Below are 13025 nucleotides of genomic sequence, written 5' to 3' on the forward strand. Positions count from 1 at the left end.
TCATACTGGATTGTTTGGAGCGGTTCAAGCACAGCTGCTGTGGAACTACTGGTATTCCTCTAGAGGTCTGTGAAATCAGAAAGTACTTGCAGAATCCCATCCAGAGAAATATTTTATTTTTCACTTCTAAAAATGAATCCAGGGCTGAAGGTGTAGCTCGGTGACAGAGTACTTTTCTAGCATGTGTGAGGCCCTCGTTTCCATTAAAAAAAGAAAAAGAAAAAGAAAAGAAAAGAAAGAAAGAAACCCATCTTATAAAATTTCCACATGGCCACGTTGTAGAGCAGAATGAGGCTGGAGAAGGACCACTGGCTTTGATGCCAGGCAGATCTCCATCCAAATATGGGCTCTGTGTGGGTTCACCAGGACTGCTATCATGGAGGACCAAAAAGTGGGACATGTGTTGATCTGGAGGTCAGGAGTACAAAAGCAAAGTGTTGGTAACAGTGGTTCCCCTGAGGATCAGGAAGGCAGACTCTGTTCTAGACCTTTCTCCTCCACTCAGAGATAACTATCTTTTTCCTACATGTTTCCACATCTCTCTCCATGTCTATTTCCAGATTTCTCCTTTTTATAAAGGCACCAGTCATATTATATTAAGGCCTACTTTAATGACTTCGTTCCAACTTGGTTACCCGTATCAAGACTCTATCTTCAAATAAGGTCACAACCGAGGCACCGGGGCCAGGACTTCAAATTGAGAATTCAAGGGGGGGGCACAATTCAATTGATAATGGGTTCTGAACTTAACTGCTATGCAGCCTTCTCTAAATGTCTCTAAATCTCAATTTCTTTATCCATAGACTGGGGATAATAATATGTACCTGGAGAACTTGTGTATTTTTAATAAATCAAATCCTTGAGTCTCTAATGATGGCACTGAAGACAAAGACTTAGGGAAAATGTGAGCACATCAAGATCTGGTTTCAAAAAAAAAAAAAAAGATAAGCAAAATTACATACTATTTGTACCAGACTCTTTCATAAACATTCTCTATTTCAACTTTTACACATACATTTAAAATTTAAAAAAAAAAAAAAACAAAAACAATTTACAAACAGTCTCCCTTAAAGAAAAGGGAGATAATAAAACACCATGTCCCTGAATGCTCCTTTCTATTTCCAAAATACCAGCTACAGTAAAGGAACATTGGAAGCAGAACTGAGCCCGAATGTCCAAGTACACATTATCTTGAAGGACAATGGCTTTCTTTCCTGTATGCTGGGAATTAGGGTAAAGTTAGAGTTGTCTGTAGAAAACTACTTTCTTGCAAGTATGTCAAGACAGTTGCTCTTTGGGATGCTGGTCACACAAACAAACTAAGCAAGCTAATGCTTCTGCAGCCTAACATAGCAAACCCTTCTCCCAGTGGTGGCTGATGAAAAACAGGGGATGCTGGACCAGATACATGTCACTCATCCAGCCAGCTACCACTGGACAAAATGCCATGAGGCAGGAGAGGTTCAGCTTGGCAAAGCACCCTGAGGGATGGAGGGATCTGTTCAGCCCATCCCCGCAGGACTCTTCCTATAAGCATTCTCAATAATGCCCTATTCTTGCATGCCACCTCTGGGTATTTTCTTGGGTCTCTTAGCAACCTATCCCACTGCCCTGGCCTGACTGGGCTGTGGACTGACAGCATCTTATAGGTATAGGAAAAGCTTAGATTCCATAGTAGATGAGCAGATTTTTAATATTATCAGATTTTCCTGACTACAAAGAGCATCTCACCTCAGTATCTCACAGCATGGTGGTCCCCAACCTGCCCCTTAAAGAGAGCCTTTGTCCAAACTATGCCAGGTATTCTGAAAACACCCTGGGAAATATAAAATGCTTTACAAATGTAAGACACCCATAGTAGAGCACAGATCAGCTTCTCGGATCCTGTTGGAACTGATGATCCTAAGTCTCTCATAGGCCTGAAAGTCTATGATTCTAAGGATATGAAGTATATAACTATAAAGAAAACTTCTGTAAACTTTTTCTTTTTTTAAAGAACTGACTCTCCCAGGGTGTTTTCAATTGTAAGCAAATAGAAAGGAGTGTTTGGTTCCTGAAATGAAAAGACCTAGATGTAAGATCAGGAGAGACTGTACCCTGGGGCTCCACAAAGTCACCAAGTTCTGGTTTCCTTCTGTCTCTTGGATCTGCTTTCTTCAGTTCAATTTCATCCAAAGACAAGCTTTCCTTAGGCCCCAAATATCTGCCAATCTTTTTTTTTTTTTTTTCATTCATAGATGAGAGAGAGAGAGAGAGAGTCTTGTCCCAGAATCCCCTGAAAGGGTCTTGCCATCCATTTTGTCGGGATGGTCCCAGGTCACATGCTCACCTCCTTACTAATCACTAAGGCCAGTAGGATGAAATGCAGTTGTCTTACTGGGTCATATGCTTTATCTGTGGGACTCTGGAAGGGGTCTTTGACCTCAAAATGAGGGAGATTGTGAAACAGAAATTAGGAGATGTTAGAAAAGAAGAAAGAAAAAAAATGCTAGAGAAGCATTCAATATGTCCAGTCCATGAAGCCTTGAACTTTTAGCCCCTCGTATCCCATGCTCCCAATTTGGCAACTGGTTTAGAACACCCTGATCCAGCCCCTAATTAGTTGGAATTGCACTGGGTTTTACCATCTAGATTTCTGTTCTCTGAGCACATCAATCCTCCACTTATTCATTTTATGATTCAAATGAGTAAGACCCTTTCAATAGCTTAAATCTCTCCACTGAACAAGCTTGTCTGTTATCTGAAAATATATAGTCACATGAACTTATTCAAAACACAACATTTTCTCATTATAATGAGACATGATTATTAATGGCAGAGTGCCCATCAGAAATGAAACTAATCCTTCATTTTGTTCAAAATAAATGTGCTCAAAAAGGTACAGAGATGGTAAAATTAATTTGAGAGTAATCAATTCCTGCATTTTAAATGAACATAATTAAGTAATCATTAAATTATTTAATGGGCTTCATTAAGCTTATTTCTGGCTTGGGTGTCACATTTTTTATCCCAATTAGCTCAAGTGCTAAAATTAATTTTTTATTACTGGTAAGAGGACTATTCCAAGTCAGGATGAACATAGCTAGCCCTCCCTAGAGACTAAAATGGACCTCCCTCTCCCTCACAATGGGATTTGCTAGGTCAGCCAATCAAGTTTCAAAGAAATAGCCCAGGCTATTCTATGACAAAGGTCTTTACTGCTTCTAGCCAGACAGCACAACTTTGTCAAATTCAACTGGATATTCCCAAGAAAGCCTTACAAAATCAGCAGCTCCCAGAGGAAACCTATATAGAAACCGTGTCAATGCCACATTATCACCAAGAATGGGACTAGGCACCATTTAGAGCATCTAGGAATCTCAAAGGACTGTATTCAAACCCCAGCTTTGCTAGTGCTAGACCATGTGAGCCAAAGCAATTTATGTAACTCCTCTGAGCCTCGGTTGCTCCATTTGTAAATCAGGATAATGAAGTAACTCGGAGTATTTTGTGAGAATTAGCAATAAGGTATACAAAGGTTGTAGCATAGACTGTTCGCTCAGAATGTATAGTCATTATTCTTGTCATCAAAATCAACTGTTCAGATTTAATCTTCAGGGATGCTGAATTTAAGACACAGACTAATTTTTTCAATATAAATATATTGATAAATCCCATAAGTAGCAAGGGATTCTGAATGGTAGTGCTCCAAAATAATAAATACTCCCCCCCAAAAAAAATTTTTTTAAGAAGACAGTACAAAATGAAGGTATTTATAAAACCAAACAGAGGCAATATAGCTTGAAGTTTAAGAACTTGGGGTCTGTAGGCAAACCACTTGGATTCAAGTAATACCACCATTTCTTAGCTATATGACATGAGAGACATGATTTCCCCTCCCACTGCATCTAAAATTGAAGGTAATAATACAATTGAGTTGTCGTGATGATTAAATTATATAATATAGATGAAGCTGAGGGTTGACACATTGGAAATACTCATGTCTATTTATCTAGTAATTAGCAGTAGAAATGCAGGACATTGTCAGATATGTTCTCTAGACTTGAAGAAAACAGATTTTTTAAATTCAGACAAAAGGATAGATTTGATTCATTAACTTAAACCCCAAAGCAAATTTTATTCATTTGTTTAACGTTACTGGTGCCTATCATGAGTGGGACACTGACCTTACGTGGTAACAGGAAAAACATTGTGGACTTTTTCAAGTTTATTACATTAATATGGAGTTTCATACCAACCAATTTAGAAAATTTGTCCTAACATCTTCTCAGGAGGAGGCCACAGAAAAATGTCATGAGTACACCAATTGGGAAGCTACCTTTCCTGTTCATACATCAAACCAGCCCTCAGGTCACAGTTGGAAATGCAAATGAGGAGCTCAATGTCACAGTCAGCATGGCCTTTCAGTAATGTGACATAGCCACACCAGGGACCAAGTGCCTCTGTGTTCCAGAACAGGCTCTTTTTGTGTGTCTTGCAATATTACATCCATTATGGATGTCTGACATTGAAGGAGTCCCTCAAAATTAAAATGCATACAAATGCCTAAAAAGCAGTAGTCAATCTGCTTTCTTATGTGTGTGTGTGTGTGTGTGTGTGTGTGTGTGTGTGTGTTTTAAGAGTCAGAGCTGCTCTTAGAGCTCAAATCAATTTTCCCAAAGCAAATCAGGTACAGATCTTGGACAAACTGACTCATTCTTATGCTTAGGAAAAGAACAGCCAGCCATTTCCTACCCAAGCTAATCCTCAACTGACTCCTCAGAGTCCTCTGATTTAGCAGAATTGCCAACAGACGCACCTAATTAAATAAATATCCATTAGCAAAGATGGGACCAAGAAGTTGATCCAACCAGTTCTGGAGCTTGATGAAGCCCCAACTTTCAGACCTCTCCCTTGTATGAAAGTTTATTCAAAGCAGATTAGAGCAGGATTCTACCATTGCTGGTTAGGCTCATGTGATCAGAAATCCTCTCAAACCAAGGGCTGGATAGGACTAATTAAGGATCTAGTGCCAGTTCAGGGGTCATTGCTAAAAGTATAGGCTATAAGCTTTTGTCTATGTTCATGCAAATTGGGAATGTCTCTGAGCTATATATTTCAGCCCAATATGCATATCTGAAATTCATTTTGAGCATTCACCAAACTAATTAATAATCCCTAGATTTGCCAATAAAAATCCATTTTTTATAATAGTGCACTAATTAGCATGTCCTTTGCTGGCTAATCTAGAATGGGTGGACGAAAGATTTGCAGTAGCCACCTCTGTCTGGATTTTGGTCTCCATATAATACCTGTATAACCCAGACTCTGTACGCTGCTAGTGTGCTACCTTCACCAGGTAAATTAACTGGCACATACCATCGCTTCCGCCAATCATGCTAAAGTATTTTAGAAGGTATAGACATCATAACATGCTTTGGAGAAAGGATATCTTTTGATATTGGTACAGAGCAAACCAGGTAGAGACCAGAAACCCTGGGATCAACTCCATCCCTGAAATCTGAGGTCACCAAGTTATAATGGTATACGGGGGGGAAAAAATGTCCCTGCAGCCTTTTGAGTGTCCAGGAACTAATGTAAGTTTGGAAAAGGAGTTAGGGACCTTCTATTTACAAACATGACACCGATAACTATCTTGCCTTGGGATTTGGGGAAGAGCACTTGGTTCATGAATCAGCTTCCTTGGCCCTTTCTCATTGGACTTATAACCTAAATCCTTAAGTTAAAAATCACTGGACCATATTCTAAATACAAGTGACTTCAGGACAATTGAGAATCGTCAGTCCTCTGGTATTTTTACTGGCCTGGTCAAAGTCCATTAACATTACCCCATGTTGCATATTAAGTTAGGGAACAGAGGCAACTGTAAGGTGAATGTCTCAGTCCACTCGTGCTGCTGTAACAAAATACTCCAGACTGTGCAATTTATAAAAAAACAGAAATGAATTTCCTTTTCCTTACAATTCTGGAGGCTGGCAGTCTAAGACAAAGGCACCTGCAGATTGGGTAGTGGTATCTGGAATCACCTGGTCTCTACTTCCAAGATGGCGCCTTCCCACTGCATCCTCTGGAGTGGAGGAAAACTGCATTGTCATGTGGCAGAGGAGAAGAAACTCCTTTCCTCAAGCCCTTTTATAAGAGGCCTAACCTCATCCATGAGAATTCTACCTCTGTGAATTAATCACCTCCCAAAGACCCCAACTCTAAACACTCTCACATTATGATTAAGTTTAAACACATAAATTGGGGGGCACACATTCAAATCATAGTAGTGAATCACATCAGAACTAGCTGACTTCTTTTTTCCCTTTTCCATTTTTACATGTAATCCCTCTGGTTTCTTTTAGACCTGTTCTTATTTCAGCATTCTTTATTTTTCAGGAAATAAAATTCTCTATTTGAGATGCTAGGATATCTCATTAATTTGAAAGCCACATAGAGTATCACTTCTTAAAGTAGAAGAGTTTGATCATTTACAGATGGCACTAAAAAAAATGTTGTTTTTTTATTTGTGGGAGGTTGCCAGGGATTGAACTCAGGGGAACTCAAACCACTGAGCCACTTCCCCAGCCCTATTTTGTTTTTTATTTAGAGACAAGGTCTCACTGAGTTGCTCAGTGCCTTGTTTTTGCTGAAGCTGCCTTTGAACTCGCCATCCTCCTGTCTCAGCATCCTGAGCTGCAGGGATTATGGGCTTGCGCCACCATGCCCAACGGATGGCACTAAAATTTAACATTTCACCTAATAATTATCAAATTTTTAGTGACACAGCTGAGCATAATAGCACATACCTGTGGTACCAGCAAGTTGGGAGGCTGAGGCAGGAGTATCCCAAGTTCAAGGTCAGCCTCAGCAACTTAGCAAGGCCCTAAGTACTTAGCAAGACCCACCTCAAAACAAAAAATGAAAAGGACAGGAGATGTGGCTCAGTGGTAAAGCACCCTTGGATTCAATCCCTAGTTCCAAAAAAAATTATATTTTTTAAAATTCATCAGACATGAGGAAAATTCTCATGGAATAATATATGAAAAAATTAAATACATAAAACTAAAAACATATTACATTCTATATTTTGTACTAATAATTTGCAAATATAATCGTGGATATAATTTTTTGAATATTGGAGAAAATATCCCAAAATATTAACAGTGATCAATCATGAAATATTGATGATCTTTATTTTCTTCATGTTACTCTGTACTTTCCAAGATTTCCCCATAACCATTTTATCATTTTAAATACAATCATTCCTTAATATTATAGAGGATTGAATTCAGAACCCTCTAAGGATACCAAATCCAAGGATGCTCAAGTAAAATGGGCTCATGTTTGCATATGACCTATGCACATCTTCCTATATATTTCAAATCATCTCTAGATTACTTGTAATACCTAATACAATGTAAATGCTACGCAAATAGTCATTACACGGTATTGTTTCGGGAACAATGATGAGAAAAAAATTGGTACACATTCAGTGATGCAGTTTTCTTTTTTCTGGCTATTTCTGATCCATGGTTATTTGAATCACAGATGTGGAACTTGCAGGTAAAGTGCTGACTGTACATTACACATATGTGTGCAGATGTGTGTGTGCATGTGTATTCAGTATCATGTTTAAATGCTTGACCCTGTGATGAAATAATTCTAGGTCTAGGAAGCCTCCTAAAAAAATTAATAGACAAAACTTCATGGTTGAGATCATTGCTATGAGCAATGGTTATTGTGCTGTGGATATACTATGAAGACGTTTTTATTAACAGGAAATTCTGGCTACATATAAATCCAGAAAACAGAGAATAAGTGACTTTGTCCTGAAGTCACTGAAACACAAAAATTATACACCTTGGAACTGGCTGACACCCTGGAGATCGTCTGCTCCTGTGGTTGCAAGCATTTTTAACCAAAGAATCCTTTCTTCAAGTAAAATCATAGGAGAATCTTTAATGCAGAAAACTCACAACAGAGCAGCTGCTTTGGCTGACATAAAGAAGGCAGATCTAAAACTCCACCAAGTTGATCTCTGCCTGGAGAAACCAAGGGCTTCTGCAGAATGCCGTTTAAAAATCATTCAGGACAGAATGATTATTGATCCATTAGCTTGTATATGTTTAATGATTTTTTTCTGTTTAACCTTTTCAAGCAGATAGACAGACCCTGCAGGAGGGGTAGATAACAGAAAACTCAAAGCTACAGTTGCCCAAAAGATACTTCTTTTCCTGGATTTTGCAGAAACCACTTTACAAGATTATACCAGAAGGGAAACACCAAGGAGAAAGTCTTGGGGACCTTCCCCCCAAAACTGGGGATGGTCGGAGGTTATTGGGACCAAGCCCTCTACCCTGTTTCTTGAGGTAGTGAAGCCTCAAGGAGGAAGAGCCTCTAAGGGACACCCAGGGAGACTGAGCACTAGGCATGAGAGCCATAAGGCCACCAGCTTTCTGCTACATGCATGGCACCTAAAGGGACCACATAGGTTGGGACAATAAGGATCTCAGAAGAGGCTCTGGAGACCAACAGAGTGAAAACTGGAGAATCCTACCCAATCTGTATGTATTCTGGGACACCAAGCTTTGGACCACCAGAATAAACAGAGTGAATTTCCTACCAAGCAGCAGGGTGAGGGCTCGGCAGCATCAGAATCAAATCAATTTCACTGGATCAATTAAAGAAAATCAAGGAATGGTATTTGTATACACCTGAAGTTGAATACCACGTGATAAGTCCATGTGGGTAAGTGTTACAGGCTTGGACTCGTTCTTAACCAAGTTCACATGTGGGCAAGTCAAGGGGCATGTCAAGCCTAACACCCCCACTGGCTTAAGGAAGTTCATGAACAGGATAAGCCTTTGTGCTTGCCTTGCATGCACAAGGTCCTGGGTTCCATCTCCTGCACCACAATAAGGGGGAAAAAAGTACTAGGCTGGGTGAGTATGGTGGCACACACCTGTAGACTCAGCTACTTGGGGGGCTGAGGCAGGAGGATCTCTCCAACTCAGGAAGCCAGCTTGTGCCACAGAGTGAGACCTCCACCTCAAAAAAAAAAAAAAATAGAAAAATAAATAAAATTAAAAGAAAGGAAGGGGGGAAAGTGTGACAATCAGAATAATAGCCCCCAGTGACTATGTCCTAATCATGGAAATTATTAAGATCCCTTTGTATACAGACAGTCCCCAATTATAATGGTTTGATTTACAGTGGTTTCGCTCTCAATTGTGTGAAAGCAGTAAGCATTATAGCAGACACCGTATGTTGAATCTTGAATTTTGGTAATTTCCTGCACGATTAATATACAATGGGATATTCTCTTGTGGGGCAGGACTGCAGCAAGCCACAGCTCCCCGCCTGCCACACAATCAGGAGCAAAAACTGCTGATGGTCCAAGTGCACTGTATTGGTGACTTATGATGTTCTTGACTTAAGGTGCCTTGAACTTGCGGTGGATTTATAAGGACATCACCCTAAACCAAGGAGCATCCATCTGGTAAAGATGTGATTCAATCAAGGATTTTGCAATGGAGAAGTTATCCTGGATTATCCAAGTGGGTTTGATGTCATCACAAGGGTCCTTCCATGGGAGAGTGGGAAGCAAGAGAGTCAGAGAGCATGTGACCAGGGAAGCAGAAATCAGTGACAAGAAAGGGTCACGTGCCCGAAATGGGAGCAGCCTCTAGAGGCCGGAAAAGGCAAGGAAATAAATCTGCCCTGGAGCCTCTAGAAAGGAGCATATCACAATAAACCTGGATATTGAGTCCAGTGAGACTTCTGACCTGTGGTACTAGAAGCAATAAATATTTGTATTTTTTAAGCCAGAAAGTTTGTGGACATTTGTTAGAGCAGCAGTAGGAAACTAAACCAAAAGGAAGAAAGAGGGAAGGGAGGAAATACAGGAAGAGAAGAATACAAGGCGGAGGATAAGGTGATCATATCTCCCTGGGATTCTGCAGGCTCTGAGTCTCTCAAGGGTCATGGTCACATACCCAGCACCCAGCACCCATCACAGAGCCCATGCTCAGTTCAAGATAGGCATTGGGTGCCACAAGCACAGATGGGCACTGTCCTCGGTGCTTCCCTTACATCAACCAATATTCTCCTCACAACACTACAACGGCTTGTGTTATCATTATTCCCATTTTGCAGATGAGGATACCGAGGCAGTAAGAGTCTTAAAAAGTTTCCCGAGGTCTGTAAGCCATTAGGAGCCAAATCCAGGTTTAACCCAAGACATTTTTATGATTTATTCCTACCTGTGAATTAAGGATAAAGGAAGGAAATAAGGGGAAAGGAAGAGGAAAAATAGAGTGTTTTTTTTCCCTCCAATGATTTCAAATATCTGCTTGATTTCATGGGCAGCCTCCATAGGAGACCTCCCCATCCAGCAGGGTACAGAGTAAACAAGGTAGGTGACTCAACCCAAGAGGTTCTGCCACTCCAGCTGGTATTTGCTGTGTCCATCCAGCTGCCTGCTAGGAACTGTAGAGACCCCAGCACCCAGCCCTAACGGGTGTGTAGAAATGGATGGGTCACATATAAACCAATTACAGCTGGCAGCAAGTTTGGGGAAATCGCTTTCCCTGGAACCAATTGGGACCCCGTTTTGGAGATAAAAGGAACAGCACATTGGTCTCTGTGGTCAGAAGCAGCTTCCATGCATTTCACGGAGCAAAGGGAATCTGAAACGTTTTAAAATGGGAAAATGGGGTACCGCCAAATTGCTCAGTCAAGGCATTTGAAGGGTCTTTTAGTGTGACGTTCCCTGCAGGACCTAGGAGCTTGTTCAAACATGTAGGTAAAAACTAACATCTTTCCATCAAGCATGTATTTAATACTCCCCCACATGTATTTAATACTTTGATCAGTTAAGACATCCCATCATGTAACCATGGAAATGTATGACAGAGAAAGCCTAAACTATTGAAATGTTCAAATAAACTGAAATCTTGTTATTTTCCATTAGTTAAACCTCCCTGCTCTTTTAAGTTTTTTTTTTTTTTTTTTTTTTTTTTTTTATTAAAGAAAGAGTGAGAGAGAGTGAGAAAGAGGGAGAGAGAGAGAGAGAGAATTTTAATATTTATTTTTCAGTTTTTGGCGGACACAACATCTTTGTCTGTATGTGGTGCTGAGGATCGAACCCGGGCCGCACGCATGCCAGGCAAGCGCGCTACCGCTTGAGCCACATCCCCAGTCCCTTAAGTTTTTCTTTAACCGATATTAATTTCAGAAAGTTAAATGCTATCACTTTAGGGGAAATATATATATCACAAGAGTCATGGAATCAGAGAACCTAATACAGAGAAGGAATTTAAAGATTGTTGACTCTAACCTGGAGGTATACCCTAGTCTAAAATGTTTGGGAGAAACTTCAGAGCCAATCTAGTACAGGGACCAAAAATTTGGGTTCAGACAAGGTTTTTTTTTATCAGAGGACATGGCTACTATGAAGTAGTCAGCCGGTCTCTGCTTGGATGCAACCAGAAGCAGGGAACTTACTACTCAAGATGACTTGAGCCAATCAATCCCTTGAATACTTCCAATGAAGTATCTGACTGACCTTCAGAGGTTGCCCCTAAGATGTGCCTTTAATACCTCAGCAGAATGAAGTCCAGCAGAGCAACCATCCAAATACACATACACATAGACACACATGAACATGCATGATCATTTACTGGTTGGACATCTCTGCAAATGGCCAGCCCAATTATAACATCAAAGGAAGAGAAAGAAGATCAGTAAAAAGGAAGAATAGAGGGAAGAGAAAGGAGAAGAAAAGGGGAGTGGGGGAAGAAGAGCAAAGAGTAAGAGAAGGAAGAGAAGGGGGAAAAGGAGATGGTATAGGGATCTGGTTTGACACGTTGATAGCTATCTGGGTCATCAGTGCCATTTTGCCCACCAGGTAGCTTTGGAAAGCATCCTAAACCCTATAGAACAAACAAAGTCATTGAGATAGTCCGCTGAGGGCTAGAATGTAGCCCAGGATATTGAGACGGTAGGTTGATCCTCACGATCATTAAAAAAAAAAAAAAGATACTCAGCCCCGAGGGTGGCCACTAATGTTTGGTCTGTTTCTTAACTGATATAGTTTTCAAGAAAGGCCAACTAAAATTCTGGGGTTTTTTTAGCCAGTATTAATGGTTGGCTGTGGCACACTTTTATCCAGCTTAGCTTACCCTCCTTGGTGTGCAGGGATCTGGTTGTCTTCCTGCTACTCCAGGCGTGCTTCTGTCTGAAAATCCTTAATAAACTGCACTTTTTGCAACCCTGATCTGTCTACCTCTTGTCCCAGTTTCATAGCACCTTCTATCTTTGTAGTTGGACACAATAATTTACTTTATTTATTTTTATATGGTGCTGAGGATCGAACCCAGGGCCTTGTACATGCTAAGTGATTGCTTTACCCCTGAGCCACAACCCCAGCTCCTAGCACCTTCCGTCTTTGGTAGTCAATTCTCAAGTCACCGGAACTAGAATTTTCTGAAACAGAGAATGATGCAATTCCCTGGGACTATGTGAGCACTAGCTGCTTTGCCCTATAGAAGGGGAAGATTAGATGTGAAAGTGCTGCCATGGTCCACAGACATTTTGCCTCTTACAAAAATCATAATGTAGAAGAAGAAGTACTAAAAATACTCACTATTCATTGTCAAGTGAAAGGAGGTTATGGACATGTGGGACATGATTTCATTTTTGTTATTTATTCCTGTCTATAGACAACATAGATATTTACCTATAAGTAGAGATTCATCTGTGTGTAGAGTGGCTACCTCTGGGTGGGTAATGAGATAATTGTCTGAGTGTTTGTGTGTGTGTAAGTGGGTGTGTAGTACTGCTGTTCTTTGTTTTCTAAATTCCCTACATTGATTAGTATTACTTTTAAAAATATCTTTTTAAAAACTAAGTTAAAACTTAAAATTAATACCTATTCAGTCCTGAGACCAAGAAATATTGGATTTATGGGACTATAAATTCTTTTGAAATGGGAAATTCGGTTATGACTGCTTGAGGTCATTTCTAGAACTGAAAATTTT

The sequence above is a fragment of the Callospermophilus lateralis genome, chromosome 18 (assembly GCF_048772815.1).
Source record: "Callospermophilus lateralis isolate mCalLat2 chromosome 18, mCalLat2.hap1, whole genome shotgun sequence".
Taxonomy (NCBI): Eukaryota; Metazoa; Chordata; class Mammalia; order Rodentia; family Sciuridae; genus Callospermophilus; species Callospermophilus lateralis.